Source organism: Ambystoma mexicanum, chromosome 9, assembly GCF_040938575.1.
Source record: "Ambystoma mexicanum isolate Mex_15411 chromosome 9, UKY_AmexF1_1, whole genome shotgun sequence".
In the NCBI taxonomy this organism is placed as follows: domain Eukaryota; kingdom Metazoa; phylum Chordata; class Amphibia; order Caudata; family Ambystomatidae; genus Ambystoma; species Ambystoma mexicanum.
The window spans coordinates 179,116,646-179,141,806 of NC_090931.1; the positions used below are offsets into that span (position 1 = coordinate 179,116,646).

Consider the following 25,161-nt stretch of genomic DNA (forward strand, 5'->3'; position numbering starts at 1 on the left):
GGGCATTCAGGAGACGGGGGTCTATCGGTGCGCCGTCTCCGGCTTTATCTGGGTGTGGGCCTTGTCTCTCTGGGTGTTAAGGTCTAGCATCTCATCTGGTGGATTGTCAGGGTCTGCTATATGGGAGCCCAACAGTAGAAACTGAAGGCATTACCTCAGTGGACCCCAGGGGAAAGGGGTGTGGTGCGTCGGGCGGGTCAATGTGACGTACCTTTAATTCGTCAGCCAATTATTTGATAAACGTCAATAGCCGAAGGAAGTTTTAGAAAATGTTAAGTTGAAAAAAAGGACACAAATACAGACCACGTCCCTGTCCTAAGCAGGGAAAAGGCCGGTGTGGCGTGCGGGAACTGGAGACCACTGTGACGCAGATGCGGTTGCTGAGGTGTATAGTGGACGTCGGGTCCAAGTCAAGTGTGCTTGGATTGCGAGAGCCCGGGGCAACTCGTCGGGGAGAAGCCCTGGCCAACTCCCCCCGGTAGTAAAGTAGTCCTACGTCGGGGCGGCGCAGGGATCGCACTGGCAGAGAGAACGTTGTGCTTAACCGCGTCATCGCGGAAGGATCGCAGAGGAGGGGGAGGGTTTAAAGGAGGAAGAGGAAGGCGGCCATTTCGGGATATAAAAAAAAGAATAATAAAATACGGAAACACGAAGAGGAATGGAAGCGGAGCCCCCAAAACGGTGAGGGAGGATGTGGCGCAAGGGTCTGACTAATATGGAAGGATTGAAAAAGGGGGGATCGTGGCCGACACAGCTGGGAGAGGGGTTAGGAAAAGGGGGCTGGGGTTTGCCAAAAGATGTGGGGCTCGACACCGACCTGGGGCGGGGGGGGCTTGGTAATGCATGGCAAGGCTGTTATTGGCGTTGTCATAGGGTTTTTCTTCGCTACGCTGTGGCCCGAGGCGCCGCGTTTGTCCACTGGTGTGAGGCTGCCATAAGGGCTATTTATGCATCCCTTCTGTGGCAATGACTGAAGGCAGTCCCCTGGTCTGTCATTGGGTTTGTTTGGCTTCCTTCTTGGGAACCGGGCTGTTTTGTCCCTCACACGGAATCTGTGACTGGTGTTTCTTTCCCCATCTGCCTCCCCCTTCATCGCACTTCAGAGGTGCTCATCTTATGTGAGGTGGAGGGGGGGATACAGCCCCTAATAGAAAATGTGTACCGCCCCCCAATCCTCCGTCTGTCGGTGGCTATATGGATCTTATACCTTCTCCTCAGATTGTGTTGCTACCTACAGGTGTTTTGCCCCCAGACACTTTTTCTGAGGCAACGACAACGGGGATTCCCCATCAGAGGTTAGGGGTGGGGATGTTTATTTTCCCACTCTCCTTTTCGGTGTGCCAAGGGATTATTTGTTTCCCCCTAATCCCACAGCACTCTTGACAAGGCAGAGTTGCGTTTTCTTTCCCTGTCAAAGCTTCTGATGGGACTGGGTTTTGCCCCACCACAATTTGCTGTCCACCACCGCCTGCTTTAACGGGGTGGGAGACATTGTCTTACCCCCACACTTAATACAGCCTTTGACTGCGGTTGTGGCTTCTTGTACTTAACACGGCCTAAACACCCATGTGTAGCCGTATTGGGTGGGTGATGAGGTTCTGAACACCCCTTCAGATTTGTATTGTGACAGGACTTCATTATTACTGTAACATTGCAAGGTTTTTTCTCTTCCCCCGCCTGCCCCCCATTGATAAGGGAGTTGATGAGCTTCCACACACAATCTGGTGTTTGCCCCTCTTCTGAGCTGTAGTAATAGAGGTGTATGTGTGTGTAGAGAAGCAGCCACCTCATATCTCATACTTGTGGGATTCACAGCTATAGGTTCACTCCACTTACCTGTCTGGCCCCCAATTCATCCATACACTTCAATGGGCTCACACCTGTCAAACATAATTCTAATTTTCACCCGCTTTATGTATCCAAGCAATTGAGGGATGCATTGGTATTGGCATGTTAAGGGTCATTTGGTGCTCATTGCCCACCTGTTCACTTGAGAGGTAATCTGTTGTAGAATCAACCCCAAAGCCATGCTGTGAGTGGTGGTTGATCGTCGTATGTAATGAACAATAGCACAAGTTGACTCTGTATGGATCAAGATAAATATCTGTTGAGCAGGGGAGAATAGGTGCTCCTGCATGTGAGGCTTCACCAAGTAAAATGAATGTTACCCTAGGAATAAGGCTCAAGACTGCTCAGTGCTCCATAAGGTACAGGTTGTCCAGTAAATTGAGCTCTTTCCAAAAGCTATCTGGACTCACCCTACTGCCACCTGGTCACATCTGCAAATGCTGTGGTTGTAAATGAGTTTGTTTATATGTAGCTTATTGAGAGAGAGGCCCAGTCTCCACAACTCGCTAGGAGTCCTTAAAAGTTTACTGGCAGGGCCTAATGCTTGCTCGGGCAGCAGCTGCAGTGCTACCGATGAGCAGCGAACCTGCATTCTGAGAGCCACTGTAGGTTCGGTGCCAAAGCACTTGGAATACTTCATTAAATGGATTACTGGGGGTGGGAAATGTGGGCATAGTTGAATTTTGGGGAAAGGAAATGTGATGCACTAAAATTGATTTTGGCGCTTTGATGCGTGTAGCACTTAGATGGATGGTTGGGGTGGCAAATATGTCGAACTCGGTGCGAGGGTTTGGGGGTTGAAAACATGACGCACATGATAGATTTTTGGGGTTAAGAAATGTGACGCACAAGAGTTGGGTTTTGGGGTTAAGAAATGTGACGCACTGAGTTCGGTTTTGGTGGTAAGAAAGGTGGTTTACTGGGAGGGACCCCATTTAGGACAGACTGCTAATTGCACTAGTAAGATGCATGATGGTATGTACTCGGAAAATCTGTTGTCTGGAAAAGGTAGCTAATGATTGTCTCATATTTTGGGTGTATTAGTAAGAATGTTCTGACAAAACTACATTTTGACCCTAAGATCCTGATTGAGAATCCTGAAAAAGTACTCTTTGACCAGGATTGGATTAAGACTGTAGAAAGTTTCCATGGTTACATCTTGATGCATAATCTAGTTCATGACCACTAAAAACATAGGGATGTCTTGACCTTCCTTGTACAGTTTCCAAATAACTACTGTAGGATTTTCTTGAGATTTAGATGGAATCTGTTACCACCTAAAGAGGTGCTATTGAGGGGAAAGATTGACCAAGCTGAGACGAGATGTAGGTACTGTAACAATGAGAAAACCGTAGAAACTCTTAAGCGTCTTGTATTCTGCCCTTCTCATAAATTCCCTAAGACTTATTTTGGGGAAACTTGTTACCTCATTTGGATTAATACTGATGGTTTATGGCATTGCTGCTTATTTAGTGAATGTTGGGGACATCTTCGCTGTGGCGGCTTTCTTGAAATCCATTCTGTTAAATAATCTACTGTAAATTATATGTTGGATATATGCAAAGAGTAGCCTGAAGAGCGAGAACATGTCTTAATCATCATTTATTTCCCTCCTTTTTTTTCCCAGTGATTCAAATGTGTTTTAATGTCTCACTGACCATGTATAACATCTTTACCAAACCACTCTTCGACCAATTGGATAGTCTGGGTGTTACCTACACTAATTATGCAGACCATACCCAGATCCTCATACTCCTTTCGGGCAATTTTGTCGAAGACCCGACTTTGGTAAACAAGACATACCTCCTCATTCAGGCATGGATGGCATCACATGGCCTCTGCCTGAATGACGACAAAACTGAGATCCTGATATTGGGCTCTGGCGCTAACCTAAAAAAATGTAGCCCCAGATATGCTTCATTCAATATTGACAGCAACGTAATTAAAGCAGTAACCGAGGTAAAAACATCAGGAATTTACCTTGATTCTACCCTACCACTAAAAAAAGTCTGCGCCATGGCATCAACTGCCTATACCTGCAAACTGATTAGGGCTTGCAGACCCTTCCTCTCCAAAGCTAGCTGCATCACGCTCGCCAATGCACTGATAATGTCCAAATTAGACTACTGCAATGCCTATACATAGGAGCAAACAAATACAACCTAGATAAAATGCAAAGATTACAAAATAATGCCCCCATAGCAGCTCTGAACATACCCAGCAGAGAGCACATATTCAACATTAGAAGAGAGCAGCGACAGGATCCTCCTCAAAACTGTTTTTCTCTCACCTTCAAATGCCTATACAGTGCTGCATCCCCATATCTCTGACAGAATGATTAAAAGAACTTCGACCCGCCCTACCAGATCATCCAACTCCCATTGTTTAGAAATTCCCAGATTTAAACTTTCCAAATCCGGCAGAGCCAGTTTCCCAGTCAAGGCGGCTCTATCCTGGAATGTACTCCCCCCCCCCCCCCCCCCCCCCTTAGCCAATCTGGCTTTGAGCCAACGACAACTAATACCTGCTTGTGTTGCTTTACCCAATTGTGCATTTGACTTCTCGACAAATCTTTTTTCTAAATGTACTACTCGGTTGAATTTCCCACTGCACTTGTTTTGTATGTTTCTCCCTACCTATTGCACTCCCAACTCCTACTACTGTACCTATTTACATGTTGTGACTAAGCTTTAAGTATACCTGTGTCTGCTGCGCCAGGCTTTCCGAGGGTTTGGTGTGCATTACCAAATAAACAAACAAAACAAACAAGTGTATGATATTTTACTATTTTTGATGAATTTGTTTGAGTTTATCTTCAAATGTAATTTTCTTTGATATGTTGGTTTTTCAACCATATACAAATAAAATAAAGATGTATGAATATTGGCCCCGCTTTGCTTAAAAAACCTGTCAGGATAGCTTACCACTGCTCCACAGCCTTGGTAATGGACCTCTCTTGATGCCAGCTTATAACACCCGATGCCAGCTTATAACACAAGGACAGTCATGGGGTTGTACCTAGATATGCGGGTAACCGGGCATTGCAACTGAAAGAAAACAAATGCAGGTTAACATATATCCCACTTGGAGAATCTATGCCTTATGTTTAGCACGGCTACGAGGCTAAAAGATGACATGTAGGTAAGGCTCCATTGCACTTATAACTGCTTAGGTTAGCCATTGTAGCGCACATTGGTGCAAAGTTCTACAACTGGGGCGAAAGGAGTCTACTCGCACCTAGTAGACTCCTTTCACCTCAGTTGTAGAACTTTGAAGATGTGTAGTAAGCCTATAAAGGTAACCTGTCGATTGTGCGCAGACTCCCATTATTCTAGTTTCTAGGGCAGCCTTTCTGTCCCTCCTTGAAGAAGCTCTAGGACATCCGACCCATTTCACTTGGCACACTTAAGGGTTGCCTGCTCATAGTGCATAGGAACAAATCTACAATGGTAGCTGACTACTTCTTCCCACAGAAGATCGGATGACACAGCAACGTCAAAGATAACTCAGTTCTGTTCATGTTTATTTGGATAAAAACATCAATCAAACACAAACAAAATGCATCTTAAAATTCATCATAATACAAGATAGAAAATGAAACGAATTACAATGCCATACAAAAACCTCAACCTCGAAACTATTAAAGATAATAAAACTTGATCTTGTCCCTTTTTAAAATCCCCTTTCTGATATACATAGCACTTTTTAAGTAAGATAACTGGGCCCATGCAATCAATACTGATTCTGCAGACAGAAGCAACAATAGGGCAGGTCCATAGCAGCGTGTGTCAGTTTGCTTCAAACTCTGCAGGATTGTACGTTTTCTTATGTGTCTGTAACTGGGGCAAAATAGTAGCAAATCTTTTAAATCCTCTTGGGGGGGGGGGGGTGTGCTCACACTGGACAGCAGTGGATATTGGGTATCCAGGCCACTTTGCAGTGTTACCCATCAACAATACAGTCAAATCTTGCCCTCATAATGAGCCAGCGCTGTTGCTTTTTGGTGGCCCAAACTAAGTACAGCTGTAGATCGGGGACCCTGCTGATCAACCTATGTTAACTATCCTGGTGCGTTGCCTGTTCTGTTCTAACCTTAAGGTATGTATAAACGGACCTTCGGTGGACTTCGGCCACAGGCAACGGCCAGCCATCCATGCACATTTTAGATTGCAACTAAAACTATTACATATTTGGTCTAACTGGTCACATAAGTTTCACACTGACATACCATACCTACCTCAACACCTCTGCCTTTTAGAGTACAGCGACAACCTTTGACAAATTAGATCTAGCTGGGTACATATTGAGCTGGGTTGCTTATTGTAGCCTAGCCAGCCCGCCCAATTCATAATATTGGCCTAATGCACACATGGATCATAACCATGCTCTTAGATCTTTCCCATACCCGGACTTGTGTCCCCGAGGGTGTTCCTACTACAAAATGCTTTGAGGCCATACAAAAGGGGGCGGGGGGCTCTATATAAATGACTACAACAGTGCAATACACATTTTGCCCTATTTTAGAACTTGTCACTTTGGGGTCTGAGGGCGCTGTGTATCTTTGGCCCATTGGTGTTTATGTTGGCTTAGTGGAAATTGTGCCATAAAGCGATGTACAAACAACCATCACTTCATTGCCTTGTAGTAAGTATTTTAACATGCAGCCCCCTGTGTGATATATATTGGAATATTGTATGCTACTCCCCATTTCTTTGCAGCATATCCCGAATGTATCCACAGATCAAAAGCAGCAGTTCCTACCATTTTTTCCAATTAAATTCATCATTCATACAGTATTGTGGACCAGGTCACTTCTGGCTTGAAGTCAGAAATTATTTGCGTGGTTGCACTGTGGAAAAAATAAAGTAATAACTAGTCAAAAATAATCCACCATTTAACTTGCAGGAGGGGGCACACCCATTACATATCCATGCAGTGCTTGTTATTAACTACCAGTTGGCCTCCTAAATGTCTTAACGTAGACCATCCTTCTGATGCCACATGTTAAGAACATGGCTTCCTTTCTGAAATCTTGAACTATGGTCCACCTCAATGTCCCCAAGCTATCACAGCAGTCCTCGTCCCCTCCATTGACCAATGCCTGTCTGTTACATTTCACCCACTTCTCCCTCCATTAAGGTATGAATACCTTGGGTGGCTTGCACAGTACTACAACCTCAGACAAGCTTGTGTGGTCTGAGACCACTGTCATGGTGACTTGGTGTTGTAGAAAGGCTCCAAGGTGGGATGCAAACAACATTTTTGTCCTTCCTCTTCTGTGGAGGTTGGTGTTGCACCATAACTATCCAGACCATAATCTACATAGGAACAGGGATGGTAGTGTAATGGAAAGATGAAACCGGAATTCAAGCATAGGAGACCCATGATAAAGGACTGTGTGCGCTTGTTGATCCAGCCAACCTGGGTACGGAGTACAGGAAATGTAAAAGGGTGCATTCAAAGGTTCCTTTAGAGGCAGTAGAAGTCAGTTTTAAGAAGTACAAGCTTTAATGATTCTAGAGTATGTCTGTTATGGAGATGATCCCAAGTGAACCCCTTAAAGCATAGAAGCTTTTTGTTGCTAGGGAATGTATGATTCCTTTGCATAAACAAACTTCAGAATAGTAAAACTGGGCCTCTCAAACCTGCATGCCAGGAGTAGCCATCTCGATTAGTATACTGCTCAGTGAATGTGAAGGGAAATCTAGAGGGAAGTGGTGGATAGTACTGGTCGGTCTTCTGGTATGTATTGAAACCCTGGCACCCTATTGTGCAAAAGGTTTTAAACTGGAAAAGTACGTTGGATAAAATGGGGTGCTACTCACTTGATATTATAAATCTGAATTCGGAATAACAGGAATATTGGTTGGCCGTCTCAGGTTTAGTGTTACTAAGTGGTGTATGGCAAGAAGGGCCTGGCAATTCAAATTGCCTGGCAAATTAGCACAGTTGAAGCTGTTTATGAAACAGTAGGGCTCTCCTAATGCTTATAGTCTGGGTGGGGGTGGGGGAGCTCTACAAAACGCCAGCAAGGCTAAACATGTCGGCTTGAAAGCTACTAGTAAGACATAATGCTACCTACCACCGAAATTACATGTGTACAGCAGACCATGTATTACTCGCATAGAGTAAACTTTCTCTAGCCAATGGCTAGTGGAAAGTAGACATTTTGTGCCCTAAACACCAATATGACAAAAAGATCCTATTCTAGAGAACCCACCAGACCCTGAACGGTTGTTTCCTTGGGAGTAAGGGAGTGACCCTTCTATGTATGGGTTGTCTTCAGTATGTATGAGTCGTTATGTTTCAATGTGTACTAATGCTCCTTCCCATACATTGCCAAATATAAAGCAAATGTCAGATATTGGGGTGGCTTCTGTTGGCCTAATGGGTCAAAACTAGCTCCTGGTAGCTGTTGTGAAAGTTCTCCTCTAAGCTACTAGGAGGGGATAAGTGGCTCCCAGCACTTTAAATCCCAGCATAGGATGTGGCGTGGCAGTGTGATACTGAACAAGCAGTTTTTGTATTGCCAGTTTCAGGGTTGCTATATGAATTTTGGGTGGGCCAATAATAGGTTAGCAATGGCATGTCGAGGCACCCTAAAGGAATAATTGGCCTGGTTTAGTTAAGACGTTCTCACCCTTAACAGTGGTGGCTGGGTTGGGCCTGGAGGCACGGGTTCCAATGTGACGGGCCTATTGGCTTGGTTGTTGGTACAACAAAGTTGTTGCTTGGTGCAAGTAAAGGTTTTCTGTTTCGGATAACAAACTTTTTTCATAACTTGTCATAGGCACTGAATGCAATGATTTTGTTCAATGTTTTAGTAGGTGTCAAGGTCCCAATAGCACCAGTGTGAGCAACTCTTTATTAGTAGCACAATGTGCTGTGTGTAATATGCCTGCAGTGCATGCTCTATCTACAATGTGGAACTAGCACTGTGCTTACAATCACATGTTGAAAAATGCTAGCATGTATTAATCTCATTTTGCTTTACTGTCCTCTGGAGATTATGCCTTCAATTAACGACGTAATTACTCGGATCCTGGGCCTGTTGAACCAGCCTGATCAACTATTCTTCTGGGTGATCTAAATCGAGACATCACAGATGGGGAGACATCACAGATGGGGAAGTCTTGGTTTCAGAATCTAATCTGACTAACATTGAATTTTGTGTCCACAATATGGAAGCCACCCATTCCAAAGTTAAGATATTGGACTGGGTTGCATCTTTTAATTTGGACATTACAGATACCGGACCATGTGTATGGTCTGACCACCTATTTTTGGGATTAGCTTTTCAGCCACTTTCAACAAAAGGATCCTTGCTAGGAATTTTAAAAGAATTCAAACTAGGATTCAGACTCCCCTAGATATTTTAGCTTCCATTTCCCGAGCCATCATGACTGACCAATGGGATCAATTAGCTCCCTTGAGAAGGCAGACTGAGGGGGACGGCCTTGACCATAAGAGCTGGTTTACACTGGATCTAGGAGTTCTTAAAAAGGCAAAGCAGGCTGAAAGGTCATGGCAAAAATCTAAGAGCGAGACTAATAAGCTACTGTGGAAATGGCTCACAAAATGTACTAAAGGGCCCCTCTTAAAGCGAAAGAAACCATGCCCAAATCATGAATGTGGAGAAAAATTCAAAGAAACTCTTTGATATTATGAGATAATTGGAGAAGCCCAAATCACAGGTTTGATCACTTATTCCATTTGTTGTGGATTGCACTAGAGCTCAACAAGCCTTTACGAACAAAGTAAACAACGCTCTAGATAAAAAAGATCAATCCTTTAGCTCTGTTCCACATAGGGAAATGATATGGCATTTATAACGCCCATATACAAGTGTTTCAAAGCACGACGAGGCAAGGGAGGGGGGAACAGAGGGAGAACAGACAACAATCTTACTAGGCTCGGTGATGAGATCGTGTAAGTGCAGGGGAGGGGGAAAGGGAAAGTGCGGGTAGGGGGGTGGGGGCAGTGCAATACATAGGATGAACAGTAAAAAAATAGAATAAATAAAACAGTAGGTTAAAGTGCAGACATGGTGTCAAGAGCTGGTGGGGACTGTTAGGATAAAGAAACGCCATCCTATCTCTGCACTGGCTCCCAGTGACAAAGGATTACGTTCAAAACCCTCTGCATTGTCCAAGGCCTTCTGGGGCCTCAATACCTCCAACTCTCTCTTCCCAAATATCTTCCTTCTTGAGTTCTTCACTCAGATCTGACAACTTCGGTCAAAGCTCCCCAGGTGCTAAACAATCAACCTCGTGTCACATTTTCATTCCACTCAGTTACAGTGCTTGAGATGGAAGAGGTTGAGACATTCATCCTACCTCATGTTTTGGGGATGTTTTTCTGTTTAAAATAGTTCTGGGCAACATCAAAATATTCTTCCCCAGTCTTCACAAAATGTGGTAATCATTCTTACATACCAGTGTGTCTGACAGCATAAAGGAAGTTAGTGACCCCTTTGGTTAAGAAACCAGGACTTGGGCGTGTTACTAACTCACACATTCTACTGAAGGTAATCAATAAGATTGCCTGTATACAACTTCAAAAACATCTAGAGCATTGATCTTTAAACTACTTTTTGGCCTGGGCCCCCTGAGCAAAATGTGTGCAGGCCGAACCCCTCCCACCCCCAAAGTGCCAAATGGACAGTGCACATGGCTAAGAAATATTGCGTGCCACTGCGGCTCCTTTTATAGTCCCTGGGCTCCCCCACCTGGTCCCATCAGTCTCTGGACTACCTCACCCCAGTCCTTGGGCTCTCCCCACCCTGTTCCCACCACTATCCCTGTGCCACTCACGCAATCCAGCTCCCAGCACAGTACCTGGGCTCCCCACCCTGCTCCCAGCACTGTCCCAGGGCCAGTTGCGGCTGGTGGAGGGGCATACATATTTTCCCCAGTTACGTCATAGCGACGGGGTAGCAGGGATGCCCAAACCAATCTGGGAGTGGGGGTCTTCACCCACGCAATTTTTAGTAAATGATGGGTTAAAATACTGCATTTTAGAGCATTTTAAAAAATTAGGTAACTAGCCAACATCTGTAAAAATAAAAATTGCACAAATATTTCTGAAAGAATTTAGAGATCACATGTCTACATGATAGTACTGCTGGCCCGATTCATTGCTGTTTTGTCTCCGAATACGTGTTATAACAAATTGCATATTCTCCTGCATCAACGGTACAAAATGAAAATTATCTTCTAATAGAAGAAGGCAGCTGTGAGTGAGTTCACTTGGATGGCATGCAATGCTGATTAGCTTTTGGCAGTCTACGTCACTGCTTGAAGACGGAGGGAAAAGCAGGGCTAGTTAAACAATAGGGTAATAAGGAGGCCACTTTCTGGCACTCTAGTAAGCAGAATGCTCTGATTAACTAGCACCTGCCATTACATGGAATAAAGCTATTCCATATATTGGAATATGCTGGTTAGTAATGTTTTGAGGTTGGATAGCCGGGTTATCAGAGTTCAGACTTTAGACTCTGAAAAAAGAAAACAAATATTTGTTTAGGTTTATACAAACCTTTACAAATGAACTGAGTAATATAATACATATTTACAAATTCAATAATTACAGAATACATTAAAATCACATTTTAAATTGATTAATCTTAGAGATCCTTTAAATCTTAAAACGACTTTTTAAAAAAGCTTGACATATTTTTTTTAAAGAAACATATTACTGCTCTTTAAGGGCACAATTGCCATGTAAAATGTTCAACCATAGTAAGTGAATTGCAACCCATTCAGTATGGGAGACAAATCTACTAAAATATTCAATTCTTGGTTGCCACTTCAATTTCTCTCATTCTTGGTGCCTGCATTTCACCATGGCTGCATTATCTTAAATAGATTGAAATTCATTTGTTAGCAATACATTGACTCATTAGTTATTCCTCAAATTTAAATGGAAAACGTTTCAAGTAAAATTCTGCTATCCCTGGTTCTTTTTGGGGAGATACTTGTTCATATAAACAAACTCATTGTTAAGCCCTAGTCTTGACATTGAATCGTTTTCACCTTTAGTGGATTAGTTATATCAATGGGCATTCCCAAGTCGTCATTCCTTTATAAACTTTTTTTTTTTTTTTTTTACTACTTTGCCCAGCAAATAGTAAAAATGATGGCCTCTACGTAACATTTTCTCAGAAGATTCAGTCTTTTCCATATTATGATACTTTTTAACGATTGAAGTCCCAATTCATATGCCTTCGACTGGGACATATTTCGGTCAATGGAATTAAATTGGTCCCCAAATCATGTATTCATAATACTTTTTTAATTCTAATTCTGAAAATATCCATGAAGGAAAGAACTCGAGCCCACAACACAATCTTGGGATCACCTTAATTATGTAAAGTTTACCATATTGCTTATCCACAAGCTTAATTTGTGTGACCAGTTTAGACAACTTTTTTGTCAGATTTCTGTAGGAGCCTTTAGTGGGGCTAGCAATTATGGGGAAACCAAGATACAATATGTTCGTTTTTTCTTGTAGTTTGGTATTCTCCAATAGCCAAGTACAATTCTTTTTCCTAATTCCTCCCTTAGTCAGTTTTACTATAACTGTTTTTACAGGATTATTTGTGTAAAAGCATAAAATGCCTAATGGCATCCATTAATATTTGCAAGCCTATTGGTGTATGGTCAAAAAGGATGAAATAGTCTGCAGAAGCTGCCCAAACAACTTTTAAGCTACCAATTTTTGGAGCAATAAAAGAAGCTTCCAATAAGGCATTACCCACATCGGCCATCATATACAAATTAAATATGGTGGGAGCTTGGATGCATCCTGGTCTCAAACCATTTTTAGTAGTAATGGGTCTAGTTAATAGGCTTTGAGTGGAGTCTTGCCTGTATATGTGAGTCTCTGTGCATATGAATAACAATGTAGACTCCTTGTCATGCCAAGCTTCCAGAGTTTCCTCCACAATGTCTTGGCAACCAGATCAAATGCCACGGTTAAAGACATCACTGCAACATACACAGGAACAGATTGTTCGTCCCATACTTGTCTCCGCAAACAGCTTAACAGAAGGCCCCCACAGTCGGTTCCCATTTGTTGCCTAAACCCTATTTGTCTGTAGTCCAGAATCTTGTTTTCTGTACACCATCAGCCCATATGATCAAATGATGGCTGTGAATATCTTTGGGTCTATGATTTAGTGGTAATGTTCTTGGTGTCCTTTTTTAATATTGGGTATTGCATATGAGGTTTTCAAAGATGAGGGAGTGGTTTTAGTCACCAGACTATCTGCAAATATATGTACATTTTTTGCCCAAAGAGCAGAATTCTGTTTTAATTGATTTAATTGATTGGGGTCCCTGGCTCTGTTGGAACTTGCTTTATTAATTCGCCTCTCAATATTTTCAAATGAAATATCTTATTCCCACTTTACTTTGATGTTTTCTCCCCTTGCTCCTTTGTGTGTGTGTATATATATATATATATATATATATATATATATATATTTGGACAAAACACACCGGACACATGCAAACATTAAAGACACAGTAGTGTCTTTAATGTTTGCAAAAATTTTGTAAAAAAATGCATCATGCAAATACAATGCACAGCACATAGAAACAAAACAGCAGGACGCCAAGGTGTAGCAGCCTGCAGACAACGCGTTTCGCGCTACACTGAGCGCTTGATCACGGGGTATATATATATATATATATATATATATATATATATATATATATATATATATATATATATATATATATATATATATATATATTCTATCCAGCTCAATTCAGAAATTGGATTAGTGTGTAGGATCTGTTGCTTGTCCTCTGTCGTGTGTTCCCAGGGACGTATATAATTATTAGCATTGAGGCAATCATTCTTTCACCATCCCTTTGATATAGAATATGCCTCTGATACTAGTTTCCCACATTTTGCTTAATAATTGTGCTCTCATTTGCAATCACCCGATAACAGTAGAATTCTTATTTATTCTCATCAATGTACGGGCCTGTATCTTTTCTCGAGTATCATAATCTCACATTTCTGTATCTTATTAAAAACCTTCATGACAAAAATATAATCAATGAATGAGTTGGCTCCTTGTGCTGACCAAGTGGGTGTGTCAACATGTACCCTAAACAAGCCCCACCCTTCCAAAAAATTAAGCTATTTAGCACCCTGCAGCCTCTTCTGTTATGAGGTAAGATTTTATCCTCGTTCAATAGGTGGTAAATGTTTAATCCGTGTTAGTGTCCTGCAATTATAATTTCTCCCTCTGGACACTGTTAGCCATATCTGTTTTAGAGTTACAACTGTTTTATATTTTCCAGAGGGTTCCAATACACATTCATCAGAAGTACATTCTGTATATTACATTTTGAGCTCCGTGGCAACTAAAATTGCCAGTATAGCCTTAAAGATCTTGGAAAAACCGTTACCATTTCTTAAGGCTATAGCCAATACTCCCTTTGGGCGGCCCTTACTCCCCTGAGTAGCACTTTGGTAACAATTGGTGCAATCACACTGTGAGACTACACAAGACTTGGTATTCGGTAACCCACCTTTTGGTATAGATCTGTACTACACAAGTTGGTAGTGTGAGTGAGCAGCCAGGCCTTATCTCAAGAGGGTAATGTGTGCTGTAGAGCTGCACAGATGAAATCGGTCAATACAAGTGACCAAGTAACACTTGGACTCAAGGTTTGTTTTAAATAATTGGTATCCGGCGAGGGTGCAATCAGAATGAAAGCCATTCTGATTGGCCCTTGCAGAGTCGTTACAGGCCGGGAATCCCTCCGTCGGGATTCCACAGCCTCTGTCCCCAGCCCTAGGCGTGGCAGCCCCTCAGCCAATGATGAGGCTCGAAGCGGGGCCATCCCAGCTGAGAGGCTACCTTCGCCCCCCGCCGGGAACAGATGTAAGGCTTTTTCCCGATGGCCGCCATGTAAAAAGGAAAACGGACTGTTTTCCTTTTCCATTGCGGCCATTTTCTTTGACTTTTTTTTCCCGAAACGCTCCGTCGTTTCAGGAAAAAAATAAAGCTTAGTGCTCCGGTCACAGTTTTTGCATGCCGGGGTACTAATAGCTATAAGCCTCTCGCGGCGTGGGCATTACCGACTCTGGTAATGCCCCGGGGCCTTCATTAAGGCCCTCGCTTCGCTCGGGGCCTTTAACTATAGTCCCCGGGTCATTACCTGAGTCAGTAATGCCCCCGCCGCTCGGGGGCATAATCAGTTTTAAATGAGCATTTGTTAAAAAAGGCTCAAGTACACTTTGGAAATACTTTACAGAATCAACTGGTGACTACTCTTTGGATAGGCTCAATACACTTCTCCTACACCCCAAAGTGACTTCAATTACAAGGATAGCATTTGCATTTATATATCATGCGAATATACTTTGTAGACTCTGGTTTGCAGAAACAGAGTTGAGGAAAAAGGGTTCTTAAAAGGTGAGGGCAACTGAATCCTCCTATGAGATCTAGGAAAGCTTTCCCAGCAGTAACAGTATTCAACAAGCTACAACCTATGGAGGGACAAGCAATGCCAAAGTCGATGGATTTAGAAGAATGCCTTTAGGGAGTTGGGACAGCTAAAGTAATTTGGACAGAATCTATAGTTCTGATGCACTTCTTGGATAAAATCTTTCACAAAGTCTGTTCATAGAAAATCAGTGAAGACACACAAGCTGTTAGGCCTGTGCAAAGGGGAGTTGGAATGAACTCAAAGTTAAGGAAGTTGAAATCTCAAGTGAGACAGCACGACTTAAGGCAAGAAGGTGAGTGCCCCCAACCCCCCAAACAGTACCTCTGATTAGTAGGGTGGTCCAGCTGGATTCCGTCTTGCTATAGCTATGCAGATCCTGGTTGCAGTTATATGCTGCTCTGGTCCAAGGGGCGAAGGCTTACGCCTTTCCTTTCAATTCGTATCGAAATCTGCAAATAAAGAACATGTATAGCTGTGAACAGTGCCCCTGTATATACTAAGTCTCCTTCAGTTGCTTAAAGTTCTTAGTGTATTTTTCTTCCTGTTTGGCAGCAACATAGCCAGGTACCTCCTGCTGGTGGACGAGGGCTAAGGGAGAGTCTCCAACGCAGTCAACGGCACTCTGGCAAACAAATAGTTTTTTTAATTTTTCAGACTGTGGGTGCGCAACCCCTGGACATGAGGCCATGGCCCCCTAGGGGGTCACTACCCACAGTTTGAATACTGCTGATCTAGAGGAAGCTATTTGTGCGTCCTAAGCAAGTCAGGTTTCCCCCCTGCATGATGGGACAGAGTGCACGGTTAGACCCACAATCCAACATGCTTAACATTATGGATAGAGGGAAGGCAGGATTGTTGGTCTTAGTGATCCTCTCTGCAGCTTTTGTCATCCTGGATCATGACCGCCTTTTAACAACCTTATCGTCTGTGGGTCATTGCTCGGAGAATGCCATCTGCTGAGTTAAGTAGTTAGTGAGGATGGTAACTATGCCCGGTCTCCTTTAGTCTGACGTTCCTCAGGGTGCAAGTTTGTCACTTCCGCTGTTTAATAGCTATATCGAACCACTTTTTGGCACATTGGTCGAAATGGGCATACTCTTTACGAACTATGCGGACGTCACTAAACTATTGTTTGTGCTGGAGGGGACATAGAAAATGGACATGGAAAATCTATAGTCCAGTTACAGCATTTGACTACTAATTGGATGTGCCTCAATAGCAACAAAACCGAGTTGTTAATATTTGTATCTCATCAGTATAGATCAAAACTCTGTTAATCCAGTTTTATGATCGATGACTGTGCAATTCCGGTCCTCGATAGAGTAAAAACCATTTGCCTACAAGCATTATTGTTTCTGATACTCAAGTGAATTACATCTGTAAAACCTCCCGGTACCACCAAGTTGCTGAGACAAATAAGGCAACTCCTCTCAAAAACAAATTGCATTTCTCTTGCTCGAGCCATTGTTCTAACCAGAATTAATCACTGTAATGCTTTGTTGGGAGGCACGAGGAGCTTTCGTTAACTGCAAGTCCTAACCTTCAATGGTATCCGTTTCACAAAAAACATGCCTTGCAACACTCCTTCCTTGGAAATGAGGAAGGAAATGCACTGGCTACCCGTGGCACCCTTTGCAGTTGGATACTTATCTTGGCCCATAAATGCATCCATGATATTGCACCCACCTACCTTTTTGACAGATTAGTCAAATACAAACCAAGTAGAACTTTTAGATCTTCAGGTACCTGGCTTCTTGTTTGTCCTAAAGATGTGCCTTGGGCAAAGGCAATTGCTTTGTCACTTTGGCCCTCAAAGCATGGAACTCTGCCTTTTGAATCTGCGGCAACTCATGCCAATTTTGAAAAAGTTAGAACTTTTTTGTTCACATAAACATTATTGCTCTGTCACCTTGCCTCTGCTTGTCCTGTGCTTTTTGTCTTTGTGTGCGCCCTGATGCCTGCAGGCTTCGGCGCGTTATCAATAAAATAAAAAATACCAGAGGGAGCTCCATTACAGTGAGTACACCACATTCTGTGGTAGGGATTTGTATGGCGCTCACACATGGTCATTCTTTTACAGTTCTAGTTGGTTGACTTAAATTATAACGACTGGTCCCATGCGTGGCCTCATATTTAACATACCCATACTAAGATTCACAAAAATCTTATATTTTATTTTCAATGCCACCAACTCTGGTGAATGGCATCAAGCAATCAATTAGAACTCTAACTGAACAAGTAACCCATGAGCAAAGAGATTTCGTGAATCTACAGGTCAGTGAACTCATTGTTATTGGTCAGTCTGGTTGGAAAATTATTCGAATGAAGAAACATATTTGCGATACTATTTTATTGATTACAGAATATCAGAAATGTTCAATACCTGATGATGAAGGGCATGTGTGCCGAAAACGCGTTGTATTGACATTGAAAGACGCACTGAGTGCCGTCAACCTAGCCTGACTGCTTTCTTTCTCCTTTAAACAAAGATTTGTATCGCTATCTTCACAAATCTTATACATTCTGCTTTGATGAATGCATTTTATTTTTCATTTCTTTACCTTGTTGAATTGTAAGACACAAGTTTGTATGTTAAATGTGAAGAAAACATTACTTGTATGCTAAAAATGGATAACATATATTTTATATTTGAAATGTGTGAATTCATTTATTTTTAAACTTTAATACTGGCATGTTGACATTACGGGAAGATCGTATTTCACTTAAAACAATACATTATCAAGCATTTCATAAGTAAACAGTGTGACAGCATATGCAACATTGGGGTGTATTGGGGAAGGGGAGAGAGGAGGAAGATGGGGAAGAGGTGGAGCTTAATAGGTCATTTGGGGGGGGGGCCGTTTCCAGTCCTCGTGTCCCTTGTCTTCCTCTGACATTAAGTATGATCTGAGGGGGGCCCATATGTCTTTGGGTCTCGAGGTGGGCTGGACCCCTCTAACATAAGTTTCTTCACATTCTTGTGTGCTGATCAAGTCTTGCATCCAGCACTGGTGTGTTGGGGGGGGGGTAGGCGGGGGGGTTGTCTTTTGCTTTCCAATTTCTGAGAATGTTCTGTTTGGCTACTGCACCCCCCCCACAGCAAACGGTTTGCGGGTCCTTAACGAAGCCTTCCCTATGTCACCCAGTAGGTACTTCAACGGGGTAGCAGTAATGTTTGTGTTTAAGATCAAGTTCATTGTCTTTGCCACTTCGTTCCAGTAGTGTTTAATTGGTGGACATCCCAATATATGTGCAGGGGTGTGGCATCGAGTGTGCTTCATTTAGGGCATGTCTGTGGTTTGGCAGGGTCAAACATGGAGATTTGCTTGGGGGTGATGTGTAGATGGTTCAAGATTTTGAATTGTATGAGTCTAAAGTTTGCGCAGAGGGATGGTTTTAGTGTATCTGCAATAGTTTGTCCATTGTTGCTCTCCAATCTGGAAGTCTTTTTCCCATTTCGTTTTTATCATCGTTCTTGGATAGTGTGTTGGCCTGTATTGCGTGGAAACGCTGCCCGTGAAGCCTTCTTCAGTGAGCATTTCCGTAAGAAACTTGTGGGTTGGAGGTGCCTCTGGGAAGGTCGGCCATTTCTTCTTGCAGGCAGCTTTTAGTCGTTGGTAATGCAGAGTTGTGGATAGGCCCTGTCTTGTTTTGGATTTCTGACAACTTGAGGAATCTACCTTCCAGGAAAAGGTCTCCAAGTTTGGCTTGCTTTTCAGTGTCCCAAGATGTTTGTATGGTGCAGTCCATTGTAGGTTCCAGCCCTGGGTAGTGCCATAGGGATGAATGTGGCCAGTATGCCGTTTTGCATCCTACTCTAAGGATCTGCGCCCACATTCGGACAGTCGATTCCATCGGGTCGGTGAGTTTTTTCTCTAGGTACCTTGGCAAACATCATGCTGCAGAGTTCTAGGGGAAATGCAGCAAATTTTTCTGCATGTATGTGTGCAAACTGTTCTACAGTAATGGACCAGTATTTTGCAGTGTGCCTGCGCCGAGTAGTAGTATAGTTGAAAATCTGGGGCTGCCAGCATCGTAATATTTGCATAGTTTGGACCAGCTCATTCTGGGACTCTGTCCTCCCCAGACGAAGTGTGTGGCAAGTTTTTGTAGTGTCGTACTTCCTGCCCGGCCAGATAGGGATTCCGTTGAATAGGTGTATAGTAGTTTTGGTACTACCAACAGTTTCAGTAGGGCTATGTGACCGTAGAGGGACAGCGGCAGCCTGGTCCATGCATTGAGTTTGTTTTCCAACTGCGATGGAGTATAGTTATTGGCAAACAAGGTTCGTAAGTCCGATGCTATTATGATGCCCAGGTATCTTGCAGTGGTAGGAGACCAGCGTAGGCCATTAATGGCTGCGGTCTGGATAGTGGAGTCGGTCAATGGGATAATTTTGGACTTGGCTTGGTTGACTTTATATCCGGAATGTTTGAATTCAGCTATATCTCGCAGCATGGGGGCGAGATGGGTATCTGGGTTCCTGGTGTATAGCTTTGTATCGTCCGCGTAGAGGGAGATGAACTGCGGGGGTCCCATTATGCGAATACCTCTCCAGGCATGTTTATGTTGCATATGTGCCGCCATTCCCTCTTATTGTCAGTGCAAATATCAGCAGGGAGAGTGGACATCCCTGCCTGGTTCCTCTTTGTAGTGTGAAGCTGGGGAACAGTGTTTTGTTGGTTCGTACTCTGACCATGGGGTTGTTGTAGAGTATCTTTATGAAGCAGAGGAAGCCGGCGCCGAACCCCATCTTCAGGATTACAAACATGAACCTCCCACCCAACAGTAGAATGCTTTTTCTGCGACTAGTGAGTCCGTCTGTGCCCGGTGGTCTATTTGGGAGGTGATGGCGAAGAAGCGCCTGCGGTTCAGGGCAGTGAGGCGCCCAGGAATGAACCCTGATTGGTCCGGGTGCACCAGTTTGGTCATGTATGGATTCAGCTTGTTGGTTAGGGCCTTAGCGAAGATTTTTGCATCAACGTTGATGAGGGATAATGGTCTGTATGATGACTTAGAGTGCGCAGGCTTATTAGGTTTTAACAGGACTGCAATAATGGCTTCTCTCATTGTAGGAGGGAGCGTTCCGGATTCAAGGCATTTCTCCCATACTTCCAGGAGTCGTGGGGCTAGTTCATCCCTGAGGATTTTGTAGAGGTCTGCCAGCAGGCCATCTGACCACGGTGATGGTACTTTCTTCTCCAGTGAGTCTAGGAAGCGGAAAGGAGTTCAGGTACTCTTGCAATTCTTCTGCTGTTACTTGGTCTGCATTTGTGTAGAGCTGGGTGTAGAATTCTCAGAACACTTCGTTCACCTCCCGGTGGTCTACATGGGTTCTACTTAGATCGTCCGTGATGCTGCTAATTTGTCTGTCCCAGTTCAGTTTGGATGAGTTTAGCCAGTAGTTTGCTGGATTTATTGCACTCTCCATACCGCCTAGCTTTGATTGCTTGTGCTGTATACCACACCTCTTGCTCTGCTAGTGTTGTGAATTTAGTAAGGGCTTCCTGCATCCTGGCTAATGTAGCTTGTTCTGGATTTCTTGTATACGTATATTCTGTTTCAGACCCTTTAATGCGTCCTTCTGTTGGGGTTAGTTGGGTGCATATTTCATTCAGCGTGCCATGCACCTTGGAGATTAGGTGCCCTCTTAGCCAGTCCTTAAAGGATTCCCAGACTATTTGGTGTGATTTCAGAGTTTTGGTTCTGTCGAAGTAGTCCTGCACCTCAATTCGTAGAGTTTCATGTACTGAGACATCTCGCAGAAGGTCTGGAGGCATTCGCCATAGTTGGTGCTCTGGTGAGTGATCCGAGAGTTTCTGGGCAGTATGATGCATTCCTTTAGTCCTGGGGTGTAGCTCGTGGAGCAGAGCCAGTAGTCAATTCTGGAGCTCGATCCCTGGATGTATGAGTGAAACATATAGTCTCTGGTGTCAGGGTGCATTTCTCTCCCGGCATCAGCAATTGGTAAAGATGACATGGCTTGCTTTATGGTGAGTGCTGCTTTGGAATTTGGCTGCAGCGTTGTGGATGACCTGTCGAGCAAGGGATCCAGAATAGTATTGATGTCTCCTCCGCATATTATTCTCGTTTCTTCAGTCGGAGATATTAGGGACACTATCTGTTGGTAAAATTCTGGTGTATCGACATTGGGGCCAGAAGTGTTCACAATGACCAGTTCTTGCCCGTGTAGGGAGCCCAATATTACAAATCATCAGCGTTTATTTTAGTTTTTTGTGCTAGGAATCCGTCTTCGGTGAATCAATGTTGGGACTCCCCGTGATTGTGACGAGTAGTTTGTTGTGAAGACCTGTGGACCCCACGCGCGGCCAAATGAATTGGTCATCCATATCATGTGCGTTTCTTGTAACGGAAGGATGTCGATTCTGTGTCTATTGGCGTATGCGATTAGTTTCCTGACTTTGATTGGATTCAGTAGACCCCTCACGTTCCACGTTAGTAGTCTGGTGCTACTAGTCATCTGTTGGTATGCCATTTGTGGGGTATTTGTATTATGATTGCTGTTTCATCCGGTTTATGGTGTCTTCTTCCCGTTGCACCCGTGCCAGGGTTTTTCTTTTTTTGTAACATTTACTAACTCTATGAACATTTGGACGACATTACTTCATCCTGTACTGGCAACTGGCCATTGACTTTCCCATCCCCCAACCCTCACCCTCCCCCAAACCTCCTCCTCCTCCCCCCCCCCCACACACACAAATAAGGCGGTGTCCCTCAAACCATATGCTACTTGCAAGCAAAAACTTTTGATTGTGGTGGAGGCAGGGGGCCTGTGTGGTCCATCCTGTTACTGCGCCACGGCTTCAATTGTCTTGTAGATCGACATGCTGCTGTTTAAGGTGTTCTGGGCTTTATGGGTATTTCCCTCCTTGTTTCTGAGTAGGGGTACTTGCATCGGGTCCTGTTGGGTGCCTCTAGAATGTGGCGTTTGATAAATGCCATAGCGTCCTCTGGTGATTCAACATTTTTTTACCTGCATACTGGATGCGTAGCTTGGCGGGGAACATCATCGCATATATTACTTTCCATTCTCCAAGTGTTCTTGTCACAGGGTCCAAGGATCTTCGGACAGTTTGGACTCCCATTGAAAAATCTGGGTAGATGTGGACCCGGTTAGACTCGAATGTCAGTGGACCTTGTTCTCTTGCCAGGCGAAGATAAGATCACGGTCTCTATAGCGGAGTAGTCTGGCTATAATAGTTCTTGGTGGTGCTCCAGGCTTGAGCAGAGGAACTGGTGTGCCCTTTCTATCAGGATTTGTTTGAGAATTGTGTTTCTGGGAATAGTGAGTGGAGTAGATCTTCCAGGAATTGTTGCATGGGCACATTGGACTTGCGCTCTGCCACCCCAACCACTCTTCATCTAGATTCTAAATCTACGCATTTGTTTTGGAGGGTCTTAACATCTTTCTGAATCTTGCCATGGTTTTGCTTTGGGAGCTTGTCTTTCAATGTGGAGACCCCTGTCCTCCGCCTCCGAGACCCTTGTGTTTAGTGTTTTTATATCTGTGCGGATGGAGACGATGTCACCCATGTCGTCTAGTTTGCCGTTAATGGATGCAAATCCTTTTTCCATAGCAGCCATGTATGGGGCCATAATGTGTGTTAGGTCAGAGTGAGGATTGTCAGGTGTTTCAGTAGGTTCAGAGGCGTGTTCTTGATTGGGGGAGTTTGTGAATGCATCCATGGGCCCCTTTTTTCTTTTCCTTGTTTTTGGTGACACCTGCCATGTTCATGCTTTGGTTTGTCGATGAGACCTACAGGTCGAAGGCTGAGCGCGAAGGCGAGTTGGTGGCCTGACTTCGGTGGACAGAGTTTGCATCTGGTGCCGGGAGGTCAGACTAGGTACTCACCCCCTGGTGTTGCAGTGGGTGCAGTTGGAGGATTTATGGGGGTTCACATATTGTCATTTGCTTCAAGCTTTGGACTGGATTCTATGGGGCTCTGGACAGGAGATACAGGCTGTTGTACTCCTTTGCTGGTGGTGTTGTGCATGGAGCTCTAGTTGCTCGTGGTGATGCTGTGGATAGACTAGCCGCACATGTATTGCAGCCGGATTGTCCTCTGATTTCCTGAGTGAGTCCGGTGTGGAGGATGCCCCTCGGACCTGCCTTGGTGGTTCAGCTGTGTGTGCGGGGCTGGGTGGCGGTTCGTATGAGTGGCCTCAGTTATTCCCCCCTGCTTGCCGATCCAGATCATAAGTTGGAGGGGCGGGGGGGACTGCGGTCCGTATTCCCCTGGGAGCCCGCGGTGTTGTCCTCCCCCACCCACGTACCTTAATGGCTGTGTCTGAGCCAGGAGATGACCTCAGCGGCGTGTTATTCCTCCTCTCCTCCGGGGAGCGGATCGACCTGAGTGCAAGTAATACGCCTGGTCTTGCGCTAAAGGCCTGGTGCGACCCGGGGCGGCGATTATGAAGGTTGTGGCCAGGATAGTCTTTGCAACCCGCCGGCGTCTATCCCCTGGTGGCCGGGTCCCCGCAGCGGCAGGCCGCAGTGGAGCTTGGTCCCGGCAGTGTCAGGAGTGTGTGCAAGGGGTGCTGCAACGGATGGTGGAGCCTGCCGCCCGCGGTCGTCGGGCCCCTCACGGGCTGCGGCCCCGGGAGAATATTTGGCGCAAAGACAGGAAGGCACGCGGCAGCCAGGCGAGATGCCTTGGTTTGCGGGCAGTGTTTTCAGGCAGCGAAGCTGCAGGCAGCTCTGTAATTAGCCCTAGTTCTGGGGGTATTGATGCTCCTGCCGGGTCTCGTAGAGATGCCAGCAACCACATCAATCTGCAGAATTTTCTTATCAGGATTTATATAGCCGCGGAGCTCAAAGGTTGGGCGGCCATCTTGTTTGGCGCGTCACAGCGCCCCCTTGTGAATTACTGTAGATTGTATTTGGCCATTATTTTGGCATAGAGTGCCCTGATTTGTCCCACTAATACTGAGGGATCCTCCATGTTCATGTCAATCTTGTAGCCAAGATTCAAATTTGGAGCAGCATTGTATCCTTACATCAGAAACTCTTATTCGTTGAATTCACAGGAGTGCACCTTTACATCTACTTTTTCTCACCTTTGGCAATTTGGCCCTGAAAGCATTGAACTCCGCCTTTGAATCTGCAGCAACAGAACGTATTTGTTCACATAAACGTTATTGCTCTGTCACATTGCCTCTGTTTGTCCTGTGCTTTTTGTCTTTGTATGCGCCCTGATGCCTGCGGACCCTCCATCCTAACCCTGGGCCGTACCACATTAATTGGAAAAAAGAAAGGGTTGTCTGTCTAATTTATGATGGCATGTCCCCTCCCCCCCCATCTGTGTATTTAAATAGGTATTGCATTGATCGTCTTGAGCTGAAGCAAACTGTTATATATATCAATATGTTGGAGGTGAGACCACTGCATACGCTTTTTTTGTTTTTTTGACAACCTTGCAGGCAGGGTTGATTTCTCACAGGCTGCATTACAAGACTTATCCGATCTCAAATATTGATATTTTTCTGTTTACTCTCCTACCTGCATCCAAAGAATTGTGCGTCAGAATTACTCTCAATTTACTTTCTGTAAAACACCTCCTTCGCAACTTGTAACTCTTGTCAATGGGTGCATGTGATGAAACTGAGCAGTGTGCAATATACCATGGCTAGCCCTGGTGGGCATACACTTCTGTACCCTTTGCATGCATAGCACCACATATTGCCTATTTTTGGTTTGCAGGTGGATCATTCCTCCCAAGCCCCCCACCTCCAAATGCTATGGAGTCTGTTACCTTTTTCCAAAAAGGTGCTCTACCCCTTACAGGTGGCTGAGGAATGTTTTATCATGTCTGCAAACATC

The 25,161-nt window shown here is 44.3% G+C and overlaps 1 protein-coding gene across 1 annotated transcript in view; it reads left to right on the forward strand.

Annotated features, from left to right (window-relative positions):
- The first annotated feature begins 293 nt into the window (after positions 1-293).
- Positions 294-25,161, forward strand: part of DDX6 (DEAD-box helicase 6) — a 451,657-nt gene continuing 426,789 nt past the window's right edge. Inside the window, exon 1 of the mRNA XM_069614407.1 lies at positions 294-681. The gene's annotated coding sequence lies outside the window, so the exon portion shown is untranslated. The remainder of the gene's footprint in view (positions 682-25,161) is intronic.